The sequence below is a fragment of the Callorhinus ursinus genome, unplaced genomic scaffold (genome assembly GCF_003265705.2).
Source record: "Callorhinus ursinus isolate GAN/ISIS: 27379988/994484 unplaced genomic scaffold, GSC_fseal_2.0 scaffold11, whole genome shotgun sequence".
Lineage (NCBI taxonomy): Eukaryota > Metazoa > Chordata > Mammalia > Carnivora > Otariidae > Callorhinus > Callorhinus ursinus.
In genome coordinates, this window is record NW_027397073.1 from 34045842 (window position 1) to 34073555 (window position 27714).

Sequence of the window (27714 nt, forward strand, 5' to 3'; positions counted from 1 at the left end):
CATCTTAAGCTATAGCACTATCGTCCCCTCCCCTGAGCAGTGACTATACTGCCTCATAAATCTCTTTGGTCGGAATTCTTTCCAACGTAACTCCAGGTCCCTTGTGATGGATTCTTTCTGCCCTGGGAGGCTCCTTAGTTTTGTCATGTGCTAAAGGAAAGAAAGCAGGAATTGGATTGTGCAAACATCAGAAAGCAAGTCTTGCTATCTTTTGCTTACTTTCTTAGCTATAAATTGAAAACTTTAGATCTTATGAAATGCAACACTGACATTATCACACAGGAAACCTCATAAATAGCAATTAGTCGAGCATTCCTGGTAAGTCCCATGAGAAGGGGGAACTTGAACATTTTATTCAGCTCTGGAAACCCAGATTCTAAAAGAGTGCCTGGCAAATAGTAGGTGCCTAATAAATATATGTTAAATGTCAGTATAAATGAATGGATTGCCCATGTCAGGCAAAATATTATGCCCAGTGGGGATGCCAACAAAAGAAACGTATGACTCCTGCCTCACAGAAAACTATGTCTGATTGTGGAGACAGATTCATACTGGAAATTAAGTAGTTTGTGGGTGATCAGGATTTAAGAGCTATATTTCAGATTCAGAGGCTATGAAGATGAGGCATAGTATTAATGGAGGTGGGTCCTAAGTGAATCTTGGGTTGATGGACAGGTTTTAAATTGCCAGAGGGAAGGGGAGATCTATGGAAGAGACCACTCCTCTTTCCATTTGTCCCCTTCACTACTTCTCAGAACACCTGTGAGTTTACCTAACTCAATTAATCCACAATTCCTGAGAACCTGGTTTTATAACTTATGATTGAGAAGACTTTAGTCTATTTAAATGGCATTACAGCCAGAACCCTAACTGGTAAGTCAATGGAAACATGCTACTCTGACTGAAACAAACTAACAAGCCTTTGTGATACAACCTGAACAGGTTCTCAGAACCTCAGTGACCCTCCAAGATCAGTCTGGGGGACACCTGCTGTCTGTGGGCAGGTGAGGAACTCTGGTTCTATCTCTCCACTCTTCTCCTTATAGTGGTCTTTCCACCCACAGCTAGCCAGCCCTCTACCCAGCTCTTTAGACCAGGAGTATTTTTTTGTGAGCATGTGACAGCCTAACACCTAGAAAGGAAGCACAGAGGATCTGCCTTCAGCTATTGTTGTTCATGTCTATGTGTGTGTTTGTGTATATGTTTTTCTATTTCAAATCTCTGAATAAATAGTGTGCAGGCAGTCACAACATCCCAGAAGAGGGAAGCATGAAGCCCATGCGTTATAATTCTCTTTTCTGTCAGGATAGCACATGACTGTGGGACTGGCCCTTTGCATAAACTCTGAGGTGATTGCTCATAAGGTGGATATAATTGGGGGTATCATCAGAATCCATCCTTTGCCTTAAACTTCCTTCTGCCTCAGTTTGTCCTGAAGCCGGGAGCTTTCATATTAGACATAAATGTAAAGAACCCCATTTTTTAGAAAATACTGCCAGGAGAGATAATACATTAAATTTGTGTTACCTGGTAACACCTTTCCCTGAATTAGTTTATCAACTTAGCTGTCTAATCACTGAGTTAAACTTTAGTGATGTTGAAGCCTTACCTCATAAATGTGACTGTATTTGGAGGTATGGCTTTTAAAGAGGTAATTAAAGTTAAATGAGACCATAAAGGTGGGCCCCTAATCCAAGAGGACTGAAGTCCTTCTAAGAAGAGGAGACACTTGGAGCACACAAAGAGCCCATGTGAGAACAAAGTGAAATGGTCACCATCTGCAAGCAAAAAGGAGAAGCTTCAGGAGAGACCAAACCTGTGGACATCTTGATTTTGGATTTCCAGTCTCCAGAACTGTGAGAAAATACATTTCTATTTTTAAGCCACCAACTCTATATTGTTTTTTGTTATGACACCCCTAGCAAACTAATATACTTTATAATTTTGTTATTAATAGATTAGTGTTACCTATCTTTAGAATTACCCTTCCTTCAGCAAGTCTCACTTTGCCAGCTCCCTTCCCCCCACAAAAAAGTAAAGAAAACAGGGATGCACAGCTCACCCTGGGGTTCCCTTTATTCACCCTTACCATATTACTGACTACATGGGATTGAAGATTTCCTCATCACTCACCTGGTTGCACCAATACATTGAAGCTCTTTGGTGGCAAGAGCTGTGTCCTGTTCAGTATTTTATTGGTGGTCTGCAGCACAGTGCCCATCATATGGTTACACACTCAAAAAATGTTGAATTTAATCAAATTTAATGTATTGAAAGAATGTTATATATATTTTAGATATACTCTAAAATCATCATTTTCACTTCAAGAACTCATAGATTATAACAATTAGCATCATGATTTATTTGTTTGTTATTATCAAGTGGTGCTCTTATTGTTTCTACTTTGTAGTAGATCTGGAATAAGAGAAGATTCTATCAAATAAATGATGGTGCTGTATTTATAATTGTGTATATCAAACAGTTAGTGTTTCTATAGTCCTGTGCAACTGTTCCACACTCTACACAAAATTTTCTATCATGTCACATCAGTGGTTAAAATCTCCAAGGCCATCCTATGGCTTCCAGAGAAACATTCCGGGTCTTCATTTCAGCAGAAGTGGCTAGTCTTAACATGGCTCCCACCTAATTTTTTAAGCCTTGCTTAGCTACCCCATTGTTGTTATGCACCCTTTTTATTTTTATTTTTTTAAGTAGGCTCCATGCCCGCCAATGTGGGGCTTAAACTCATGACCTTGAGCTCAAGACCTGAGCTGAGATCTAGAGTTGGACACTTAACTGACTAAGCCATCCAGACTCCCCATTATGCACCCTTTTTAGAACACGCTACATTAAACCTTCAAGAAATTCACTATTCCCTCCCTTTTGTCCATCTTCCAGATGGACAATTCATATTTTAAAATTCAGAACAAATGTCATTTTTTGTGAAGATTTAAGGATGATGCAAACAGTTGGTTTTTCCATTATTTTCCCATAGCATTCTGAATATTCACTGAATGTATACTCTCCACCTTCTGTTACAATTTCATAAAATACCAGCCCCTCAAAGTTCAAAGAAATAACAGTAATAACAACACACCATCACTAAGAAACAGGTGTCAAATAACTTAATAGAATTAGATGATGACTTCTGCCCCGAATCTCAACTGATCTTACAGCCTTTGTTTTCTTCCCTCTCTTTATTATCTGAGATTTCCACCATAAAACAGATGACGTGATGACCCGCCTTTATTAGGTGTGACACAAAGAGGACTGAGACTAGCTTGGCTTCCAGATTCACAGAAAACCTGCTTTACTACAAGATGCTCATCTTCATAACACACATTTTGATGACAAAAATCTCAGATAAGTTGAAATTTTTCCGTTGCATCACTAGTTCATTTCTTTCCTTCTTCCAATTCTGTGCTTCTTCACTGCATGATAATTGGAGAGAGTATTGTATAATTCTCACAAGCAACATACATGCCAAATGTGATGTTCACTACCAATTCAGAGATGTTTATTCTCAGAGAGCTCATTCAACTATTTTACCTTTGTCCTATGGTATTTTAGTTTTTTATGACATAAACCAACTGCTCTGGAAAATTCTGAGATACACTAGATGTTTCTGACATCGTGGAAACCAACATACTGCTTAGATTCATTCAAGGCTCCCTAAATGTCCAGTATAAGTAGATCATATTAGGACTAAAATTTCATAAAACTAACATTAAATAAACATATTTATACTAACATATAAATATATATTAAATATCGTGGGAAAACATCTCAAGACAAAAGAGAATGCAATGCCACGTAAAGGAGTTATCCAGGTCACAAATAAATCAAGGTTTACAATAATAAAAGAACTTCAATATCTTGTTCTTGTTCCAGTAAGTTAGTCTCAATTCATTTTTTTATTGTTTCCATTTCAGAACCCTCAGTCAGATATGCATCTGCACATGAGACCTGCCTGCTTCCATACTCATTTTGGTTTAACTCCACCTGCAGAATAAAAGCCAATTCTCTCAGCAATCCATTGTCTTCACATTATGGCTTGAATTCAGCTTTTAGGACTAGGACTCCATAGCTTAACCCAACTCTACCTGTATACATGATATTTTACCCTAACCAAACTTCTAGAAATTCTCCAAACATATATATCTTCACGCCTCTAGGTGTTATTTCATTCCAGCCGTTTCTGCTGCCTGAAATACCCTCCTACACCCAGACCATTCTCAGGGTCCAGCCCAAATGTAATCTCCATGAATTCTTTACTCCTTTCACAGTTAACATAAACTAAGTGTTCTTCATAGTGTCACAACTCTACACACAGCTCTTTGTTCCTTATCAGGTGATGTACCATTTGACATTTTCATATAGTCTCCATCCTCCTCACTCTACCTAACGTACCCTCTCTCAAGAGTTTAAGCAGTGATTTCTTTTCTAACCGTCTACCTTATTTCCATAAAATAAAGTGTTATCCTATTTCATGTGGCCCAGTGTATGTTGGATGTAGACATTAGGCTTATCTGAACAATTTTCAAATGTTTTATATAATGAAATATACAAATATTTAAAGAATTGATAAATTTTACTCAAAAAGATATTTGCTACTGACAATACGGGAAAAGGTAAGTGCTCAGATATTTTCAAGAGAAACAGTAAAGTAAATCTTTAAAGAGACGTTTCAAGAAGTAAAAGCAAAGATATTTCTTATTTTTAAGGATGGGATGAGCTCTCATCTTAAATTTTCAGAGACAAGCTCTATACTGTGACTCTTCAAATTGAAGTTTCTAAAAACTTAGGTAGTAGGAAATTTGCACTTGAGGAAGCCAAGTACAAAAGCCCACCTTACACAGTTGAGAAAAATGTGTGTGAGCAAGTACAGAGTTCACAAGGAGGGGAAAAAAAGAAATATTTTTATTTCTGAAACTCTTGAGGAAAGTAATGTGGGAAAGATAGTCTTTCGCATAAAGTAGTTAAGGTCAACATTTGTCCACTCTAACAGAACAAGTCTTCCATGAATAAGTAAAATTAACCAAGAGACCCTAAGAAGTAACAATCTAGGGACCATAGTGACTGAAAGAAAACATACATTGAAAATCACTCTTCAAAGACTCTGAGGAGTTCTTTGGAAAAGAAATTCACTTATCGTTGTTTAACCAACATTTCACAAACTTATTTAAACACGGAACACTGTTATTTTTCTGCAAAGTAACCTATCCAGCTGAGTTTAGAGAATTCTGCCTGCCAGGGCTCTCCTGATGTTTACTTTAACCAGATTGTGTGTGTGTGTGTGTGTGTGTGTGTGTGTGTGTGTGTGTGTAGACTAGGATAGATGCATGCATTGCAGAAGATCTTGGGCATTTCCTTCCTGAGGAGGTTTGATAAAGGATAAGAAGTCTCATTTCTTCTTATTCAAGCCCTGCTCTTTTCAGTTGAGGAGACCATCCTCACTCTCCATTAGCGCTTAGTCATGCCAAAATTTGGAGACAAAGAAAAAAGACAAAGAAATTAAACATCAGAGAAAAGAGAGAAAGAAGAATGGAGTATAAAGATGAAGAAATGCCTTAAAAACTGAATACCAACAGCCAAGCATAAAAAACGTCTCTGCCAGATGTAGCCAGCTAAAGTCTAACTGAAGTTTCAGGGGTAGGCATTCCATCTGTCATATCAAAACATTTTCAATACCATCTACCAATACAGCACTAAATTCTGGACTGCCATTAATGTCAACCCATTTATAATTTTGGCCTGCAGCACTACAAAAAGGCAGATGACAGCCTACTATTTCACACCTGCTGTTGAAATGAATAAAAATGACTGAAACCCTTAAAAGCAGAAAAAAGAAGAAAGGGAAAAATAAAGCCAACAACACTCACTGCACAGTAAGGCTGGAGAGAATTCCCTGCTTTCCTTTTTGTTTTGAATACCAGGTTTTGGCTGATGTGTCCTTTATAGAGTAAATACAGTGTGGCCCAGGTATGGAAGCTGACCTGCTTGGAAATGATTTCTTCTCTCTTTGATCAGTACTATTTTACCTGCACTTTCATGACTTACACTGGTCCACACTCCCTTCTTGACGTAAATGAAGATGATACACACTTTCTGTAACATTCCTTTGTGAACTTTGTCATATATGGTTTTGGGAATGTTTTGATGGACATATGCCTTCTGAAATGGTGGTGCAATTTCTTGTACTTCTTTTGGATTCTCTTTACCATTCTCTCCCTAAGAGTGTGCAGCGCAAGATGGGGACCATAGAGTGTTAGATATTGGCATGATATCTGATCTTGCTTTCTCCAACCCACCCAACTATAAGTGGAATGTTTAATATAATTTTGAATAATTAGATGCTCTGATTGCTAATCCTTGGGTTTCCCTGATCTGGCCAGCTGACCTCAAAGTGTGGATGGCAGATCCCTACTTTTATTATAATAGTAAGATATCATTTGCCTTTTTCACTGTCTTGACATTCACATTGATGGTACTAAAGCTAGGGTGGGTGAAATTTCTAGCACCTAAGCAAATAATGTTTTTTTTTTTTGTCTTAAAATTATCTAGTAGTTTCAGTTTAAACCTCAAATTATTCATAAATCTGTGATTTGGCCATTTCAAGAACAAAGAGAAGTTTTCAGTACATTCAGGGTCTCTCTTCATACAGCACAAATCCAGATTATGTACAATGATATTGAATGGAATGTTCTACTCCTATTAGATTAAAATCAAAATCACAAAGCCAAAAACAAGTCCCAAGTACACACCATTCTAAAGTAAGTCATGATGCAATGCATATTCCTCTAGAGCCCAGTTCTGTTTCTCAGAACTTCAGCCTATATAAAGGAAAGATGAAGAATTCAAGAAAATTTACTTAACTATGAGAGGTCAGTCTTGGGAGATAATGTTATGACTTTTTCTTTTCTCTTTCTGTTGGGAAGGGAGTGTTTCAATATCCAGTTCTTTGTAGAGCTTGATGGTATCTTCCAGAAAACTGATTCTCATTCCCTGGTTAAGCATCTGTTGATATGTCATTCTAGCTGATCTGACCTTGGACCTATTTGAATAGGTGAAAAAGAATCTGTAGGAAAAAAGAAGGCACATCCATGTACTCATATCATTGAAGTAGTAAAGGTGTATAAAGTAAGTTTCCCTTGGGCCAACTGTATGCAGCAAGCATACGCAGTCTTGAAATGACTTACATATATCTTACCCAAAAGATGCCTCTGATATTAGAGGATTCCCCAATGGTAAAATACCTTGTATATTACCAAGAATTGGAATGAGAAGAACTGATGAGAAGCTAAGCTATAAGGGCCATTCTCCACATCAGAAAATTTATCTCTTGTAGGATTTAACATGTACCCCTCTGAACTACAACTTGAATACCCACCACATATAGGCTGTCTGCGGGTTCACAAGTAAGAAATACTTGATCTTTTCTATCAGTTGCCCAGGAATCAACCCACTAGAGGAGAAAAAAAGAGGAAGCAGAAAGGGAGGGGTGTTCAGGAGCAGGCCCCACTCACCACCACAGAGGTCCCTAATGGAAGGAATTGAGTTTTATCTACTAAAATGTGATCTGTTAAATCTAGAAGCAGCCTCCTCTAAGAGGTGGGAAGATAAATTTTATAGTAAAGTCGAAGGTAATAATCAGAAAAAAAGAAAACTATTTCAAATTTGTTGCCCCACTCAGGTCAGACTCCAATCTATCTTTAGTAAAGTTAGTTTAGATCTTAAACATGACAGTAGTTACATTGTATACAAAATCCTAGTTCACACATTTTTTCTATTATTACTCCAGATTTCCAAAGATTCTAAATAAATGAAAATGTCTCGTTGTATATAATGCTAAGTGAGAAATGCCTCCAAAGCAGCATTTTCATATTTATTTTTTTCCATATAGCCAGTATCTTCCTCTGAATCTCACAAATTCCAGTTGTATTGGTTTTTCTCATGTCAATGAGGTTAGAGTGAATATCTGTACCTGCAAATAACCAATATGCTATATTTGACTATGTGCTGTCAGAATCCTCTAATTAAAAAGAATTGGTCTCTGAAACACTCATCCTTGACACAAGTAGGAAAACCTGTCAACAAGGCATTTGATTTGTAGAATACAGGGGGGAAAAAAGAGTAGCAGTATTATCATCCATCATTACTTGGAGAGCATCTAGAGGCAGTCTGGCAACATTTGTCCAAAGAATGAACAGTAGGATGCCTCAATTTTCCTGAATCATCATCTACCTGCTTTAGAAAGTCTCTGAAAAATACATAACTTGCCTTGCAATCTTCTGTCAGGGAGCACTGAAGTCTCGTAAGTGAGAACCATGGAATTGTAAGGTACTGTAAAAGGGATCTTCAAAGCTATTTAATATAACCTTCAAAATTTATAGGTGAATAAATTCTGACACTGATAAGTTGAATGACTTGCCCAAGGTCCACAGGATCATTATTCAGACCTCTCATTGCAGTCTAGTCTTTTCCCACTAAGATTCCTGTTCCAAAAAACCTGTTTTTACCTCAGAAACATTTCCAAGTCTGAGTCTAAGGAAGTTAGGTGAAAACGGGGGCTAGGAAGATTCTCTTTTATTGTAAAGAAGAACAGGGACCAAAACCAAATTGGTAATCTTTCTTTCTGGAAGACACTGTCAACCGTAGAGTACAAAAGACAAAATTGGCAGCTGTCAAATAAATGAACATCTAGGACACAAAACACCATTTCATAATCCCTCTTAATTAGATATAATGGTGCTTTCTGGGAACAAATGAAAGATTATAAGAACCATGGTCTCCGCCCAAAGTGAATGTACAGGCTATCATCCACAGGTATGGAATAATCCCAATATGAGAGAGTAAAGATGATGGATAGCAATGGATTGTTCTGTCCTCTAGGAAATTTTAGGATCTGATAGTTCAAAACGTATGACAACTACAGGCTCATGGTGGATATTTGTAATATCCTGCATAACCTGACAGTTTGTAACAATTACCAAAGGAAAGAGGATCTGTAGGGGCTGGAGACCAAAGGGAATGTTGGGAAGTAGATTGGTTGTTATTGTCAGAAGGGACTTGATTGCCAAATTTTAGAAAAAATTGAGTGTTTGTTGCTGAAAGAGTAAGTATAGCAGTGAATTGTGAGTGAAAACGGGGGCAGATCAGTCACATGTAATGCTGGGGTAAATAAAGAAGTGGAACCAGAATGAACAAATGCATAAAGGCAGCCATGTTGTTGGGTAACAGTGGGTTTATCAAATATTGACAAACATGAAATGATTGTAATCAGTCACTGTCAAAGGGGAACAGGTCCCCTCCTCTCTTTTACAAATGATCCAATTAAAGGAAACATGTTGGCTATAAAGTCAAAATCAACAATGCACTATACACTGACAATCCATCCAACATATGAAATCAATAGTGCATTCTGCTGCCATCCAGCACAAAGCGACAGTAGCAACTTCCCCACCTCTTTAGTCAAATATGACACTGTATCAATCGATCAAAACTCAGTACTTATTGAGCAAGGCTTCTGAAGAATGCAAACTGCATTGTGCCTCTATCCCCCCTTCCACCCCCTCATTTTATTTCGATAAATTTTAACTTAAAGGCATAATACCTGAGGATGTTCTGTTGGCTCACGGAGTGGTTTTTTTTGTTTTGTTTTGTTTTTTTGTATAATCACCATACAATTTGACATTGACTATATTTACAATAAGATTATAAAAACACTGTAGGGCTAGAAATGCAAATGCCATTGCATTGGAAACTGTAATTTTAGTTCTGTCTCCATACCATGGCTTTGTCCAAATCCTTCATTCAGTGTGGCAAACACGACATAGATGACACAAATTAGTCAACAGGCTTTCAGTAGAACTAAAGATAATCTGAAAGGTAACTGAACAAAGGATATGGAACAAATTGTGAGTTTGACAGAAAAAAGTGCAATTCATAACTTAATATTTGGTGTAGTGTGAAAAGGACAGTGGAGTGGAATTAGGCTCTGACTCCCTGTGTCCTGTAACCTTGAGCAAATAATTCTTCTCTGGATCTTAAACTTCTGTAAAGTTAAGGTATTAGTAGGCTCAGTGGACTTCAGTAATGATGCAAAGACCTAGTAGTAGGTCTAGTAGTGTTTTTTAAACATTTCTGCCCCACCCCCTAATATTCACAGTCAGAAACACTCTATCATGACAGAGTGGGTAATATAACTGGAACAAAATTTCATAGACAGTATTTACCAGTATTATATGCAGTGCTCTCTAATATTTTCTCTTCTATTCATTTTCATTTTCTTGATAGATGCTGATAAATCACAACCCATGGTGTGAAAAACACTGTTTTATGACTCTTTGCTTTTCTTGCTTCCTTCCTTCTCCCTTCCTTCCCCCTTCTCTCCCTTTCTTCAAAAGCATCTCTACCTTAAATCTAAAACTCTAATTTTTTTGTATTTAGCTGAATTTGTGTCTTTCTCTAAATACTTTGTATTTCTCCATCCCATAAGGCTAGTACAATACAGGGACTCTCATGTTGTGCTCAGTGGGTGGTTAATTAATCCCCCAACTCCTTGGCCTCTTTGAGAACAAGAGTCATGTGAGAAGGGTATCTATTAACCTAATTTTTAAAAAAATTTTGGGATAATATTGTATAGTTATTTAATATTTAAAAAAAATTTCACAATGTGCTGATAATATGATTTTAAGTAAAACTGGGATACAACATTTCATAGAGAGTATGAATTCACCTAATAAAACTATTAAAAAACCTGGGGGGTGCCTGGGTGGCTCAGTCAGTTAATCGTCTGCCTTCAGCTCAGGTCATGATCCCACGGTCCTGGGATGGAGTCCCGCATCAGGTTCCCTGCTCCGTGGGGAGTCTGCTTTTCCTTCTCTGGCTCTCTCCCGTTCTCTCTCTCAAACAAAATCTTAAAAAAAAATAAAAAAGACTGAAAGGAACTATGCTAATACAGCATTCTTTTGCCTCTTGATAGGAAATTTATATGTAATTTCCAAACTTACCTTTTATGCTTTATTCTGATCTCCATATTATCTTTTTTTTAACATGTGCTACCTTGATATATATATATAGATATATATTTTGCAAAATGATTTGGAATAGATTGTCAAGTATATATTGTATGTGTATGTATGTATGTATGTATCTATCTATCTACCTTTATTTCCCTTCTGAAAATAGTTGGTAATATACTTAGCTTGACTTTTTAGCCTCTGTTGCCTTTGTATTTCTTAAGGGATCCAGTACTAAGGTCATTTTGTTACCAGTGATAGTGTTTCCTTTTCCAAAACCCAAAGTAGCAATCTTAAATAAATCAAAGCCTGGCTACTACCTCTTTCCCTTTATCCAGCATGAATTTTAATATGTGTAAGTTATAGATACAATAACTGCTACCATCTATTCAGGGTTGATCATGTGTCAGCCATTGCATCCTCTTCATGCTCCTCATTACTCCTCACAGCTATCCCAAGAAAGAGTTGTTACTGTTTTACAAATGAAGAAACTGAGTATTGAGAGATTAGGTAGATAGTTGTTTTAAGTGGTAGAACTCTAATAAAATGGATTTGAGCAATCACAACAAAAACAGTCAGATGATTTTTCTCTTTATTTTGACAAATTTACAATGTTTGTTGCATTTAATCCTCATGAATTGTTGAAGTCAGTACTATCATTATCACAACTTTATATGAAAGGAAAGGCCAGAGAATCAGTAATAAAGAGTGAAGAGGTAATGTGTATTTAGAAGTTCTCAATAAAAATTCACTTCATAAAAATTCTAACCAGATTGTTTAATTTTATCTTTCAAACTTTATTGATTCCCATAGGGGCTTACAGAATTTTGTCTCTTAAATTTCTCCCTTCCCTTACGAAAATGAGGCAGGTATGGGTTTACTAATGACTCTGCCTTCTTTTGGAAGACAGGAAATATATGTATTTTAAAAATACAATAAGGAAACAAAAATATACCTGTTTATCAATACTTTGTTTTTGACTGTAAATTGGCAAAAATTAATAATGTTACAATATTATTAACAAAACATGAACAAATGAATCTGTTGAAGCAATGCAAAGGTGGGACCTAACAGGTCACTTGACCTTCTCTTTAGTAAGTCTGCTCAACTTTCCTCTCTACCACTGGTTAGTACCATAGCATCCATATGCCATTATGCTGTCTCCCTCAGGATTTTGTTTTATGCCAGCTAAAGCTTTTATCAGAAATCAATAAATAAACAAACAAACTTTTATCAGCAGTACTGTCCTGTTCAAAAGCCCTCACAGACTGCCCACTGGCATGCAAGGCCTTTTACATGGGAGCCATAATTAGCTTAACAATCTGATTTTCCACATCTTTTTCATTTAACATTTTATTTATTTGACAGAGAAAGACAGCGAGAGAGGGAACACAAGCAGGGGGAGTGGGGGAGGGAGAAGCAGGCTTCCTGCCAAGCAGGGAGCCCGATGGGAGACTCCATTCCGGGACTCCAGGATCATGACCTGAGCCGAAGGCAGACGCTTAACAACTGAGCCACCCAGGTTGCCCATTTTCCACTCTTTGGGGTAGGACTGTGTTTTAGGTTCTTCTAAAAAAATCAAAGCCTGGCTACTACCTCTTTCCCTTTATCCAGCATGAATTTTAATATGTGTAAGTTATAGATAAAATAACTGCTACCATCTGTTCAGGGTTGATCATGTGTCAGCCATTGCATCCTCTTCATGCTCCTGCTCATTACTTCTCACAGCTATCCCAAGAAAGAGTTGTTACTGTTTTACAGATGAAGAAACTCTGCTTAGCACAGTGAAGAGTAATAGAATTTTAGAGCTGAAAAGACCTTAAGGCTCATCTCTCCAAATCAGGTCATTTTAAATAAAATATTGGTGCTAAGGAGTACTCTAGGTCATCCAGGAAGTTAAAGGTCAAAGTGTTAACAAAACCCTTCATTTTAGCTCCTAAACATGTAATTAACCCCCCCAAAAAATATTTTTTGAATTAGTTGCATTATTTGCCATACGTTTGGATACATTTTGTGACCTGGTAGGAATCACAGTGTTTGATAACAATGAATGGAATGAGCCAAGATAGGAAACATGTACAGATGTTAAGCAGTTCAATTAGTATAATGCAATGATAGATTTTTTTAATTTTTAATTTAAATTTGATTTAGTTAACATACAGTGTATTATTAGTTTCAGGGGTAGAAATTAGGGATTCATCAGTTGCATATAACACCAAGTGCTCATTACATCAAGTGCCCTCCTTAATGCCCATTACCCAATTACCTCATCCTCCCACCCCCTTCCCCTCCAGAAACCCTCACTTTGTTTCCTAGTAGAGTTCAGCATTTCTTATGGTTTGCCTCCCTCTCAATTTTCATCTTATTTTTCCTTCCCCTCTCCTATGTTCATTTGTTTTGTTTCTTAAATTTCACATATGAGTGAAATCATATGATCATATGGTATTTGTCTGTCTCTAACTGACTTATTTTGCTTAGCATTAAGTCCCTCTAGTTCCATCCACATCGTTGCAAATGGCAAGATCTCATTTTTTGATGGCTGAGTAATATTCCATTGAATGTATGTAGATACATACATGTGTATATATATATGTATATACATATATATATATACACACATACCACATCTTCTTTATCCATTAATCTGTTGATGGATATCTGGACTCTTTCTATATTTTTGACTATTGTGGATATTGCTGCTATAAACATTGGGATGCATGTGCCCTTTTGAATCACTATGTTTGTATTCTTTGGATAACTACCTACTAGTGCAACTGCTGGGTCACAGGGTGCCTTTTAGTTCTGTTGATTGTTTCCTTTACTGCTTTCTATCCTGATGAAGTCCCAATAGTTCATTTTTGCTTTTGTTTTCTTTGCCTCTGGAGATGTGTCTAGTAAGAGTTGGTGCAGCTGAGGTTAAAGAGGATGCTCCCTGTGTTCTCCTCTATGATTTTGATGGATTCCTGTCTCACACTTAGATCTTTCATCCATTTTGAATTTATTTTTGTGTTTGATGTAAGAAAGTGGTCCAGTTTCATTCTTCTGCATGTGGCTGTCCAATTTTCCCAACACCATTTGTTGAAGAGACTGTCTTTTTTCCATTGGTTATTCTTTTCCACTTCGTCGAAGATTAGTTGACTATAGAGTTGAGGGTTCATTTCTGGATTCTCTATTCTGTTCCATTGATCTCTGTGTCTGTTTTTGTGCCAGTACCATACTGTCTTGATGACTACAGCTTTTTTAATACAGCTTGAAGTCCAGAATTGTGATACCTCCAGCTTCAGTTTTGTTTTTCAACATTACTTTGGCTATTTGGGGTCTTTTCTGGTTCCATACAAATTTTAGAAGTGTTTGTTCCAACTCTGAAAAATTGTGGTGGTATTTTGATAGGGATTGCACTGAATGTGTAGATTGCTTTGGGTAGCATAGACATTTTCACAATATTTGTTCTTCCAATCTGAGATCACAACCAACACCACAGAAATACAAACAACTATAAGAGAATATTATGAGCAGTTATATGGCAACAAATTAGGCAATCTGGAGGAAATGGATAAATTCCTAGAAACATATAAACTACCAAAAATGAAACAGGAAGAATTAGAAAACCTGATCAGACCCATAACCAGCAAAGAAATTGAATCAGTAATCAAAAATCTCCCAACAAACAAGAGTCCAGGGTTGGATGGCTTTCCTGCGGAATTCTACCAAGCATTTAAAGAGGAATTAATACCTATTCTTCTGGAACTGTTCCAAAAAATAGAAATGGAAGGAAAACTTCCAAACTAACTCTACAAAGCCAGTATTACCTTGATCCCAAAATCAGACAAAGGCCCCACTAAAAAGGAGAATTATAGACCAATATCCCTGATGAACAGGATGCAAAAATTCTCAACAAGATACTAGTTCATAGTATCTAACAATTCATTAAGAGGATTATTCACCACAACCAAGTGGGATTTATTTCGGGGCTACAGGGGTGGTTCAACATCTGCAATCAATCAATGTGATACACCACATCAATTAAAAAAAGGATAACCATATGATCTTCTCAATAGATGCAGAAAAAGCATTTGACAAAATACAGCATCCATTCTTGATAAAAACCCTCCACAATGTAAGGATAGAGGGACTATACCTCAACATCATAAAAGCCATATGTGAAAGACCCACAGCAAATATCCTCAATGGTGAAAAACTGAGAGCTCTTCCCCTCATGTCAGGAACACAGTAGGGATGTCCGCTCTCACTAATGTTCAACGAAGTACTAGAAGTCCTAACCTCAGCAATCAGACAACAAAAGGAAGTAAAAGTATCCAAATAGGCAAAGAAGTCAAACTTTCACTCTTTGCAAATGACATGATACTCTATGCAGAAAACCCAAAAGACCCCACCAAAAAATTGTTACAACTGATTCAGGATTTTAGCAAAGTCGCAGGATATAAAGTCAATGAGCAGAAGTCAGTTGCATTTCTATACACTAACAATGAAGCAGCCGAAAGAGAAATCAAGGAATCGATCCCATTTACAATTGTACAATAAACCATAAGATACCTAAGAATAAACCTAACCAAAGAGGTAAAAGATCTGTACTCTGAAAACTACAGAAGACTTATGACAGAAATTGAGGAAGACACAAAGAAATGGATAGATTTTTTTTTTTTTAAAGACTGTTACATGGATTCATCATTAGAAGGAGCTGGTATGGAAAGAAGAGGAAGAAAGTTACCTGAATTCCAGCTTCCTCAGAATATGCGCCTCAGCATACTCCTAAGGAAATAAAACCAAATATGGGAAAGCTCATTACTAAAGGTTTCTCACCTCACTTTCTGGGGGGAATCATCCATGAAACCTGGGATTATTAGAATTGGAGGAGACCTTAGAAATAAGCCATGTAGTCCAGTCACTTCATTTCGAGTGACAAAATGAAGGTAACAGTTTAGGATATGGTATACAAGGAAATCTTTGTTAAAAATATCTAAGAAAATCCATGAATGATCTTTTTTTTTTTTTTAATCTTGTTTTTAAATTCCATCTGCAAAGCCTCTGGGTACCATGAATGTTTTCTTTGATCTGCCTCTCACAACTAGAAAAAGACTTAATGGGTCAAACTCTGAGTCCCTCAGTTCCACCTCAACATATACAATTGATTCTCAAATGGGGGTTCCAGATTAGGTTTTCTAGGAGGAAAACAAGACTGCTGATTAAAACCACTGATCCCAGAGTAATTTAGAAAAGTAACCAGAGAGATGAGACAGATTCTCTATGTTCTTCTGTTCTTCTCTATGTTGGTGTGTCTATCCCACCAATGTAGAGCTCTCACACCTTAGTTATGTGATATATTTAGGAGTAGTGGTAGCGAGGAATTTAATGAGGCACTGAGGCTAAATTTTTAAGATCCATACCAGTAGGAAGGCCTTAAAAAAAGTTCCTTTTATAGTCAAAGCACTCAACTAAGCAGGCCATACAATCATTTCAGTAGAGTGGACCATTTCTGGGACTGCTTTTTGGAATTGCCTTCGAAACAGTATTGTTTCAACTATTCTCCATCATGGCAATAGTGTGTCTTTGAACACAGTTTTGGTTTTTCACAATTAAAATGATAGTTGGAATTAATTCTGGTTAGTTAGTGTGAAATCTGAAGTAACGAAAACATTTGGACTTCAAACAGGCTGTGGCTAAAAAGGAATGAGAGGGATTTCTTTATGTGCTTCTGGGAGCAAATTCTGAAGTGGAATACCAAGAAAGATTTAGATTCTGGCTGCAGGCACTGAATAGGTATTGTTTCTTGACAGTATCAAATTGAAAGGCCAGTGCTGATTTGGATACAAGAAATGCCTTGCTATAAGGGAGACTCCAATTAGAGCCAAGGAAACCTGGATTGGAATTCCATTTCCACTATTTCTGATTTGTGGGACCTGTAAACTTAACATATCTGCAACTCTTGTTTCCTCACCTAAATACAGGCTCTTTAGAAAAGAAATGCTTTATATAAAGCATCAGCTCCGTTTTGGTCATAATATATGCTCATAAATTACAGTCATTATCCTTAATATTAAGGCACATTTGTTTAGACTATTTATAGTTTGTAGTCACTTTGTTATTGTTAAGGCTATGTACTGCATGAAAGTATATTTTTTGCAAAATCCCTAAGATAAAGTCCCGATCTTAGCAAAATTTCAGGTAGATTTTGAAAGATGCCTTTCCCCTTCCCAACAAAATTCCTTTTCTGTGTTGCTTTCTGTGGTATGTACCTTTCTGAAGATATTCATATGCTTTTTCAAAAATGACCCCTCTCATTTTTCAGCCAGGAGACTAGAGGCACAGAGAACCTCCCTGCTTTATCCAAGGCCACATGCAAGTTAGCTGCTACTGGTAAGACCAAGGTTTTCTAACACCAAGTCAAATGATTTTGCCCCTCTACCACCTGCTTCTTACCCTACCAAGATATTGAAAGGATTAACATTCACTATGAGCCATCTTTACGCACTTAACTAAACCTATTTCGTCTTCATACCCACAACTCTAATATTCATTATTATAACAGTCTCACTTGACATGTGAGAATACTTAAGTTTGGAAAGGAGAAACAACTGTTACAAAGTCAAACAGTAAGGAAGCCACAAAACTGGGTTCAAATTCTGATCTTCCTGAAAAAAAAGAGCACAAATTCCAACCTCATTCACCATAGAGAAGACAGAGCACGGGTGGCCAGGTTTTAAGATGCTCTAAAAGACAGTTGATGCTATGAAGTATGTGAATCATGTGAATCAAAATACGATAGTGGGATAGCATTTGTTCACACCTGTCCCCACCTTCACTGCTCATATCCCAGTTCTAGATGTAAGAGATGTGCAATCATATCCTTTTCCTACAAAACCCATCTTCCTGATCATTGCTGAATTGCATCTCCAGTCATGACCTGAAGGGTAGAATGGCCACTGAGTTTTGTAGTAACTGAATTTAATGAGCTCTGTAGCCATGCCATTATGAAATGAGTAGTATATATTAATTTCTTTTTTCCCTTCAAACTTGCCATGTGTGTCTCTAGCCTTTGAAGTTCCTGAGCTGTTTACCTGTATGCCCTTTAAGGACACTGATGAGACCTTCTCCTTCACAACCTCATCAGACACTAGTGTATACCCTTAGTCAAATTCATTGCCAAGTGAGAAAACCTGAGTAGTTCAGAGCAGTACCATCCCAAATGCTCAAAATTGGCTCTGTGTGTGAAGACTAAGAGACTGACTATGATATGTAGAGGTCATTGAGGTTGGTGAACAGATGTATCATCCCATCACATTAAATATTTTCTAAGAATCAGGCTCTAAGTGTAGTAAAATCCTCCAAGTTCCCAGCTGTGACCCCATCTCCTACTCACTGGACTTGTCTCCATCCTTTTTTGCCTTTCTTTTGTACCAGAAATTATAGATATGGAGGAGCAAAGGAGAGAATGATCCAGGGATACTATGGTAGGCTGTTAGTGCAGAGTGTTATAGAAGGAAACAAGACTTAAACTTGTCCAGCATCTGTGCTCAGCATCTCACACTCTCAAACCCCTCCTGGGGTCAGATGGCCAGTAGAGGATTTGGGGGTTCAGTACTGGCATTTGAAAGCACTTTTTATACCCCAGCACAATGTTGGGTACTCTGAAATGCAGTAGAAACTTATGAACAACCCCAGTCACAAAGAGCTTACAGTTAGCCAAAAGAAATTGGATTGGTTTACTTTTCCACTGAAAAAAAAAAAAAAAAAAACCAACCTCAGCCATTAAATAAAAGGAGAGAATTTATTTCAGCTTCATTTTCTCTCAGCCTGTATATTAATATCTTGATTTCCCTGATAGTATCTAGGCATAAAAGTTATGTTTCCAATTTTTCATTTAGATGAAAGATATTCCACATTGCCTGCTACACCACTAAGGACTAAGTAAATGCTCTTCAGCTTTCCTTTAAAAAAATAATAACCCACACTTATTTGGATGATTTTCTCTACTGTGGCTTGAGAGAAAGCAGCATCGGGGCTGTGGCAACATTGTTAACCACACAAATGACCTTCTAATTGCAAAGACCTCCTGGCTCAACTGGGATATCACTTCTCAAATCATATCCTGGTAATTTATTCTCTCCATTCCCTGAAGAGCTGGCTTGAGGTCAATGTCATCATGTGAGAGACAGCTTCTCTCTTGCTATAGCTACAGTAAACTGTCATTTTCTTTTATTCTTTCATTCTCCCTCCTCCTCCCTTACTAATCTGTTTTAAAAAGGAATTTCACATCAGACATGGTCAAATGATGATGATTTCATCTCCAAATGGCCCTCCCTGGAGACAATTAACCAACAATTATGGGATGAGTTCCCACGAGGTCACAGAAAGGGCCTCTTAGTTGGGGACCAACCACCCCAAAAGCAGGCCATGGAACACCAGAGCTGCAGGAGCAGTAGTTGCCAAGAAATTGCAGAAGAGCAAATGATGGCAAATTAGCTTACCTTTTCCCCTTTCTGGAATATCATCTTATCATTATTAAGATGGATAGAAATCACAAGTCCCTCTAGTTCTGGTAGAGAAGTCACCAGAGTGGCTTTCAGCTCTGTATCCCACTTCCTATCTCAGTCAGATTAAAATTCTTCAAACATGACTTTCCTCATGTCATTCGCATATCCCAAATCTTTCCACAGTTTTTTATTTCTAGCCTATATAGTTGAAACTCCATACCCAAAACCAAACTCCCCATTTCCCTCTCCCCTCCATCTCCTGGCAGCCACCATTCTATTTTCTGTCTCTCTGATTTTGACTACTGTACATGCATCCTATAAGTGGATTTATACAGTAATTTGTGATTGGCTTATTTCACTTAGTATACTGTATCTTCAGAGTTCATCCATGTGTAACGTGTGTCAAAAATTCCTTCCTTTTTAAGACTGAATAACAGCCCATTGTATATACCCCTTTTTGCTTATCCCTTCATCTGTTGATGGTCACTTAGGTTGCTCCCATGATTTAGCTATTGTGAGTAATGCTGCTATGAATGTAAGTATAAAATACCTCTTCAAGTCTCTGCTTTCAGTTATTTTGAGGTATATATTTCTTTTCTTTAGCTAGTTTTGCGTTTAGTTTGTTCTTTTCTTGAGTTCCTTGAATTGTAGAGATGGTAGTTGATTCAAAAAATTTTTTGGTGGTTTTTTTAATGTAAGCATTTATGGCTATAAGTTTTCCCCTTAGCAGTGCCTTCTTTTTACCCTCTAAGTTTTAATATGTTATGTTTTCATTTTCATTTTTAGGTACTTTCTAATTTCCATCATAATTTCTTCTTTGATTCATTTCTTTTTAAGTATGTTGTTTAATTTCCACAAAATTTTTAATTTTCCAGTTTTCCTTCTGTTAGTGAACTCTAGTGTTATCCCATTTTGGCTGAAGAAGTTACTTTGAAGTCTACCTTAAATTCTACTAAGATTTAATTTGTGACATACCATATGGTCTATTCTGGAAAATGTCTGGTAGGCCACTATTTGATCTTTCTCAGGGACATTTCTATTGGTTTATTTTTTGCTTTGAATGGGCCGTACTTCCCTGCTTCTTTATATGACTTATGATTTTTTTTTTTGCTTTGAAAACTGAGTATTTGATTTTCATAATGTGTTAACTCTAGCAGTTTGATTCTTTCCCTTTTCCAAGATTTGCTGTTTTGTTTGTTTCTATGGTTGTAAGCTGTGTCTATGTGTCTATGCAGAGCATTAGCCTGAAATGTAAACTTAGGTCTTCTTGAGTCTTTTCTGAGCCTGCACCTTCCTGTGGACATGTGTGATGACTTTCGAATTTCTCGCATGTTTGTGGTTGCTTTTCGGTGTCCTATTCTTCAATATCTGACATCCAGAAAGAGAAAAAGAGAAGAATTAATGAAGGGGGAGAAAAGGCACCTTCTCTACAAACCTCCCAGAAATTGCTTTAGTCTGAAGAGGAGGGGCTTACAACAACGGGAGTGGGGTACAACAATGGCTGCCCATCTCTTCTGTCTAGACCTCCATAATTAGAAGCAAGGACCGGCAATCGAAACACAAATCCCTGATGTTTGGAGGACCACATCCATACTGCATACCCTGCCTCCTGTAAACAGTATGCAAACTGCTCCAGGAGCATGTGCCCAGCTGCCTGCCAAAGGGCTGAAGGGTGGGGGATATAGGTAGTTGCTTCTGAGTTTAGAGCTGAAGTTGACTGAAATAACCACAGTTTACCACTAGAGGCTTCGCTTGCAAGTGGGAAGGCTTCAATAAACTCCAGAGTTCTGAAGTAATATGTCACACAGAGCTTGCCAGTACAATTGGTAGTGGTAGAACAGAATCCTGATGCTTCTTCACCATCTTCCCAGAATCCTCTTAAAGCCTTAAGCTTTTTTTTCAAGGAAATGTCTAACTGTAGACACTGGCATGAATTGGCACATTTAAATGTCTTCATAAGCTTCTCTCCTTCCAGGAAACTCCAAAAAAACTAAGGGCTACTCCCTCTCCACCCACAAAATTAAGTTTGCGGTTAAGAAAATTGCATAACTGAGTTGTGGAGTCAACCTCAAGAAACCCCAGGAGAATCCAATACAAACATTATAGGTTTAATATTTTATCAATAGGACATCATTGTATTTCACATAGTAAGTAATGACCTGAATACTTAAAATTTGTATTCACCGGAGCTATACACTCCCACTTTTTTTTTCAGAAATAGGACATTTATTTGTGGTCCTACAGCAGGAGAATGGAAATCTCTCTCAGAGATCAGAGATTCTTGTTAAAAAGAAATTCGCCTTTCAGGGCGCCTGGGTGGCTCAGATGGTTAAGCGTCTGCCTTCAGCTCAGGTCATGATCCCAGGGTCCCGGGATCGAGCCCTGCATCGGGCTCCCTGCTCCTTGGGAGCCTGCCTCTCCCTCTGCTTCTCTGTCTCTCTGTCTCTCTCTCTCTCTCTCTCTCTCTGTCTGTCATGAATAAATAAATAAAATCTTAAAAAAAAAAAAGAAATTCACCTTTCAAATGCAATGTTCCCAAACTCCTACCACTGGGTTTGGGCAAGTCAGGACCTGTTGACATAGTGAGCACAGAAAGGGATTGGAGGTGGGGACTGATGGGGAGAGAATTGCGCTGAAGGAGAGGGTAGGAGAACAAAGAAAATTAACTATGCTCTTAAATTTAACCAGAAAAAAAAGAGCCTTAAGGTATATTTTCCCCAATATGCAAGAGACAAAGATTCTCACCAGATACCATCTTCTTCAGCCCTCTGATTTTTCTGAGGGATCAACACTATTTAGTGTTATACCAGTTGCAGCAATAACCAAGAGTTCAGCAATCTGAAAAAGTTTAACTTTTTTAGATAAATGACAGCGATCATTTAAATTCTCTCCTTCTCTCTCTCTCTCTCTCTCTCTCTCTCTCTCTTTTTTTTTTTTTTGAGAGAGGAGTGGGAAGAAGCTTTTCTTCCTGCCTTCTTAAACATAACCCAAACATCGCAGTTTAACTTTTGGTGATACATGTTTAATGTTACAAACGTGAGTTTTTATGTAATGATAAATGCCTTATTACAGAGGAAGGGACTGCCTGTCTTCACATACTGCATGAGATGAGGAATTCTATTTTGGGGTAATTTGGTCCTGTATTGGGCTTTCTTGCAAGTGTCAGACTGCCCACTACTGCTTCAAATTTTCTTTTCCTCCTCTTGCTAGTAGCTAATATCATTGTGCACCTCCCCAGCCTCTGTTTAAACACAGACCTCTAACGGGCTTTGATAAGCGGGTGGGATACCCAGGATAGCTAACTTGTTGGTGTAACAAAATTAACTAGGTACAAGTGAACGTCTGATTTTTATTATATAAAGTTTATGATTATTGTTTCTTGATAATCAACTGTTTAATGGTTAAAACATCAGGATAAGTAATTTTTAGATAATTGAGGTATTTCTTGTTAAAGAGAGCAGGGGACAGAGAGAGACAGAGAGAAGCAATGAGAGAATGCGAGGAAGATAGAGAAGGAAAGAACACTGTGTCTGCCCTATTGTTCCCCTGTTTGCCCTTATTCTGCACAGTTCATTGATACGATGCACTATCTTTCCTGTGCTGCCTGAGCCCATCATATTATTCGGTGAACAAACAAGTAGGTATTTGGATTATATACATAATTATTTGTAGAACAAAAGAAAGTACAATATAATGTACTTGAAAGGAGGATAACCAATGGCTAGCCCTTGAGTCTTAGCTAGAATCTGATTAAAATAGCCTGTGTGACTCAAACAAGACACTTCACTTCTCTAAGATCTATTTTGTCTGTATCTAGAGTGAAAGGATGAATCATCCATAAGGTCCCTTCCAGCGCTAATATTCTAGGATTCTACTCTTTGAGATATGATCTTCCCTTTTACATGAAAATTTCCAAAACCATCAAAGAGTAATTAAGATCACAGAATGATGCACATTCCAGCTTTATTAGCCATAGCAGATAACTTTTGAGGTTCATCCCCCAGATTCTGACAGGCTGAAAAGTTTTATAGATGGGAGACAGTGTCAGCATGGGGTTGGCAGCACAAATTTCTTTTGCTGCACTAAATCTCTGGGCTCACTAAGAAACAGAGTCTTGTCAAAGCAAGTATCAGCCACCAGCCTGCCAGTGCACATTCACAGAGGTGAGCTGACACGGATCAGATGAGCATGAGAATAAAATCTTGTCTAAGCCACAGACCTTTGGAAATGCAGAAGCAATTCTACTGACCTCTTTTCTTCCCTCTGTAGAAATGTTGACTCGTGCCATTGTGATTCTGTGTGTAACCTGGGGCCAGACGAAGAAATATAGCAATACCACAAGGAAAGCTCCTCTCTCCACATGTCCAATTTGATTAAAACTGAGGCACATGTCCAGCGCTGCCCCTCTGAGAGCCAGACCTCCAGGAATCTCCAGATAAGTAAGATTCTGTGGCAGGTGCACTTTCTGCAGCTCCGAGTGTCTGCTGTCCCAAGTGAAGCTGAGAAGTGGGGTTTTTCCCAAAGCAGAGTCCAGAAGGCCAAAGCCCAGGTTCTTAAGATGCCTGTACTTCATGTTCCATATTCATGGAAGCTTGAGGCAGTAATGGAGGAGACTTGGAGAGGGACAGACTGGGTTGAATTTGACTCTTGTGTTTATAAGCTATGTGTTCTTCAAGTTACTAAACTCAGTGCTTCAGTTTCCATATCCACAAAATGGTGATAAAATTTTTTTCATTGCCGTTGGGCAATGGGACAATTCAAGATAATGACTGTAAACCTCTGGATACAGTGCTCAGGACATGGTTGTTCTGGATGCCAGTGAATCGTAGGCATTAACTTTGCTTTGCCTCGGTGTATTTATTTTTAACATGTAGAGAATAATAGACAATACCTTAGAAGGTTTTGGGAAAGACTAAGTAAGTCAACTTTTATAAAGGGATTAGATCAATGCCTGGCACATTATAAAATCTGCAAAACAGAGGCACCTGGCTGGCTCAGTTGGTTAAGTCATGATCCCGGGGTCTTGAGATCAAGCTCAGCATCAGGCTCCCTGCTCAGCGGGGAGTCTGCTTCTCCCTTTCCCTCTGCCCCTCTCCCCTCTGCTCCTGCTGTCTCTTTCTCTCTCTTTCAAATAAATAAATAAAATCTTTTAAAAAAATCTGCAAAACATCAGCTATTACCATCATTACTGACATCATTCTGGTGGTCATTATCTTCGTCAGAAGTGGCAGTCTAGAAGTCAAGCATAAAATTATTGTTTTTGACATCACTGGGTTTAGAGTTGGTGGATAGCATTGAATCTGAACTTTTTGTCGCTAGAAGGACATTACTTGCATTCCTCCTGAGACTGGATAGTATAGGGAATAAGAATATGACTTCTGGATTCACATGCTGTTGTTTAAAATCCTGGCTCCAACATCTAACAATTGTATGCCTTTAGGTGAGTTTTTCAGTCTCTTTGTGTCTAGGTTTCATCACCTGTAAAGTGGGGATTGTGTTAGTATATGCTTCATTGAGTTGCCATGAGAATTAAATTATATGTTAGAATGCTTTTAGCTTCATGTTTCAAGAAGGCTCCAATGGCCTAAAATCATGAATAACATTGATCCCCTAAAAGGTAGTTGAGTATAAGCATGCATGCTGCAACTAGGGCTCAGTTCCCATTTTTAGGTTCTTTTGCATGTCCCCAATGTGTGTGGGCTGTGACCTCACACTGGCTTCCTCTCTCATCCCAAGATAACTTTTAGCATCACCTGGAAAGCATACATTCTGGTGTCCTCTAGGAAAGAGAGGCAGGTTTCCCTTGCTTTACCTGACAGTGAAATACTTTGTTGCTGGAAGCTTCCTAATATGATCTCCTTCTTATTATTGGCACAAATTATCTTAAGGCCTTTGCTTCCTTAAACCGATTACTGGCAAGGGTGAAAAGGAAGTATCACAACAAGTTTGGGTGAATCATCTGGGGCAAGAGTCTATATCCATGTCCACTACAAATGAGTGATTATTTAGGACTGGGACTGGAGGATCTAAAGGTGTGATGAATGTTAGAGAATATTACTACTTTTTAATTAATATATTTATTGGGAAAATTAAATTGACAGTATATTAAAAGCATATATTACAGGGCTTAGTAAGTGCTTAAATAATAGTGATTACTGCCATGTGATTAGTTCTGATTGCTAACCCAACATAGCCAGCATCCTCACTGCCCCGTGCCACAGCGTCCCCTTGCCCCTGGTGCACATGCTGCCCATAGTGTGACCCTTCCCAAGCTTACTCCATCACATAGCCTTTATAATTCATCTTCAAAATCATTTTTATGATGCTTTTTCTGACTTCTCCAAATGGAAAGGATCTCTTTTCTTCCTTTCAACCCTGAGAACACTTCTCTCTAATATATACATTTTTCAAATGATGCCACAAAATTAAGTATCTAAATTAATGATTTCAGTTTCCCAAGAATTAGTGAGGTGTTTGAATGTAGGGATAGAATTTTTATATATCCCTCCAAAGTGCTTGACCCAGGGCAGTGCAGTTAATGGGTACTCAATGAACAATAGTTAGCTGATTGCCAGAGATGGCCAAGTAGACTCTGCAAAAAGCCTTTTACCTTGCATCACTTAATAAAGACTGAAAGGGTAGCAACACAATAACAAATGCATAAGGGGGATTTTCACTGAATGAATTTTTTTTTTTCTTCATAAAGAGACCCTTAGCATTGCCAACTCTTCTTCGAGTCTATGACCATGAAGAAAGTCTATGAACAGAGAAAAAGTTAAGTTTAGGGAGTCACCAAAATGACCTTAGAAATAAAATATCATATTCTTTAAGATGCCCCAAAACTAGTATGAAAATTTTCTCAATTCACATCCTTACAATATAAGGACTCTCTCTGTCCTCTCAGAAAAACAGACATGCTTACTCTATATTCATTTTGTCTTCTAAAATCCTCATTCCACCTAACTCCCACCATCCATGGTTTCATGGACTCCAGGTCAAGGATGAGGGGTATGGGATGGGGTATAGATATATATGGTGACCACAGGGGCAGGTCACTTCTTATGGATCCTTGACTGATGCAAGCCAGGTAGGGCCTACAATTTCTTCCCCTCAGAGTCAGCATCTATAGAGTGGATTCCAGGTCACTTTCTGCTGCCTTGCAAGCACTGATAACCCAAAATCCAAACTTTGGAATGTCATTTAGTTGGAATGCATGTGATGTCTGATTCCTTTCTTCCCATTGTCCCTTTCACTGTTTAAACTCTGCTTCCATCTCTTCATCAAATCTCTACTCCTTGCTTAAATCTTTGTTTCCAGGTCTTTCTGGCGGGAATGCTCCCCTTGCTGCTTTCCATCTATTTAAGCCCATACTCTGTGTAAGACCCAGCTTCAGAACCTTACTCTTCTCTCACAAGTTATGCTTCCCTCTTCTTGATAACCCCAACTCAGCTGATCCTGCCCTCACCATCTCACTCTTTGGAGAGTACCATTCATTCATCATTTGATATTGTAAGTCTGAGTGGCTTTCCCTACTATTTCATGAGTGTTTGTCATTTCTCATCATCAGTATTGGAATGGATTGGGGGCTGGGATTGTCTGACTTCTCGTCAGTCTTTCCATAGTATTCAGCATCTCCCCCTCCCCAATGCCCATGCTAGGACAGAGAATTTGTCTATAAATACTCATGTGTGTTTGGTGAATTGCAAGTTATTGCAGTGAATTACAATCCATTTTGGCTCTGTCTGAGCCTAATGGTCTTTTGCAGAGTTTATCTCTTGTTTTGGCTGCTAAATTAGGGAAAGAACAGGAAACTCTCTACTCTTTGTTCAGTGCTACACCAAAGAGAAAAGGAGTGGTCTCTCTGTAATTAAGAAATAATAAAGCTAGTCATATCACTTGGTGGTAGAAGGGGAGCGGTGGGGAGAGTTAAAGAATCTGTGTTTGATAGTCCATCCTCTTGCCAGCCTTCTAAGAGGTCCAAAGCTATCAATTCCAGTGGCCCTCAAGCATGCCTAGTTCCTGATAGGACAAATTTTCCACATTTCAGCACTTGTGCCCTGATGCTGCCTAAGTGAGGTCACAAAGAGATTCAGGGGGACTATATAAAATTGATTACGAGGTAAAGGGCATTGCTTATATACTTTTATACTTTATAATATTTGTTAATGATCTCTGTTATTTATAGTACATATAAATATGTA

The 27714-nt window shown here is 38.0% G+C and overlaps 1 long non-coding RNA gene across 1 annotated transcript in view; it reads left to right on the forward strand.

The window, feature by feature from the left end:
• LOC141373678 (uncharacterized) overlaps positions 1-23942 on the forward strand; it is a 46182-nt gene extending 22240 nt beyond the window's left edge. Inside the window, exons 2-3 of the long non-coding RNA XR_012379919.1 lie at positions 17329-17396; positions 23783-23942. This is a non-coding gene — a long non-coding RNA (uncharacterized lncRNA). The remainder of the gene's footprint in view (positions 1-17328; positions 17397-23782) is intronic.
• Positions 23943-27714: the final 3772 nt, after the last annotated feature.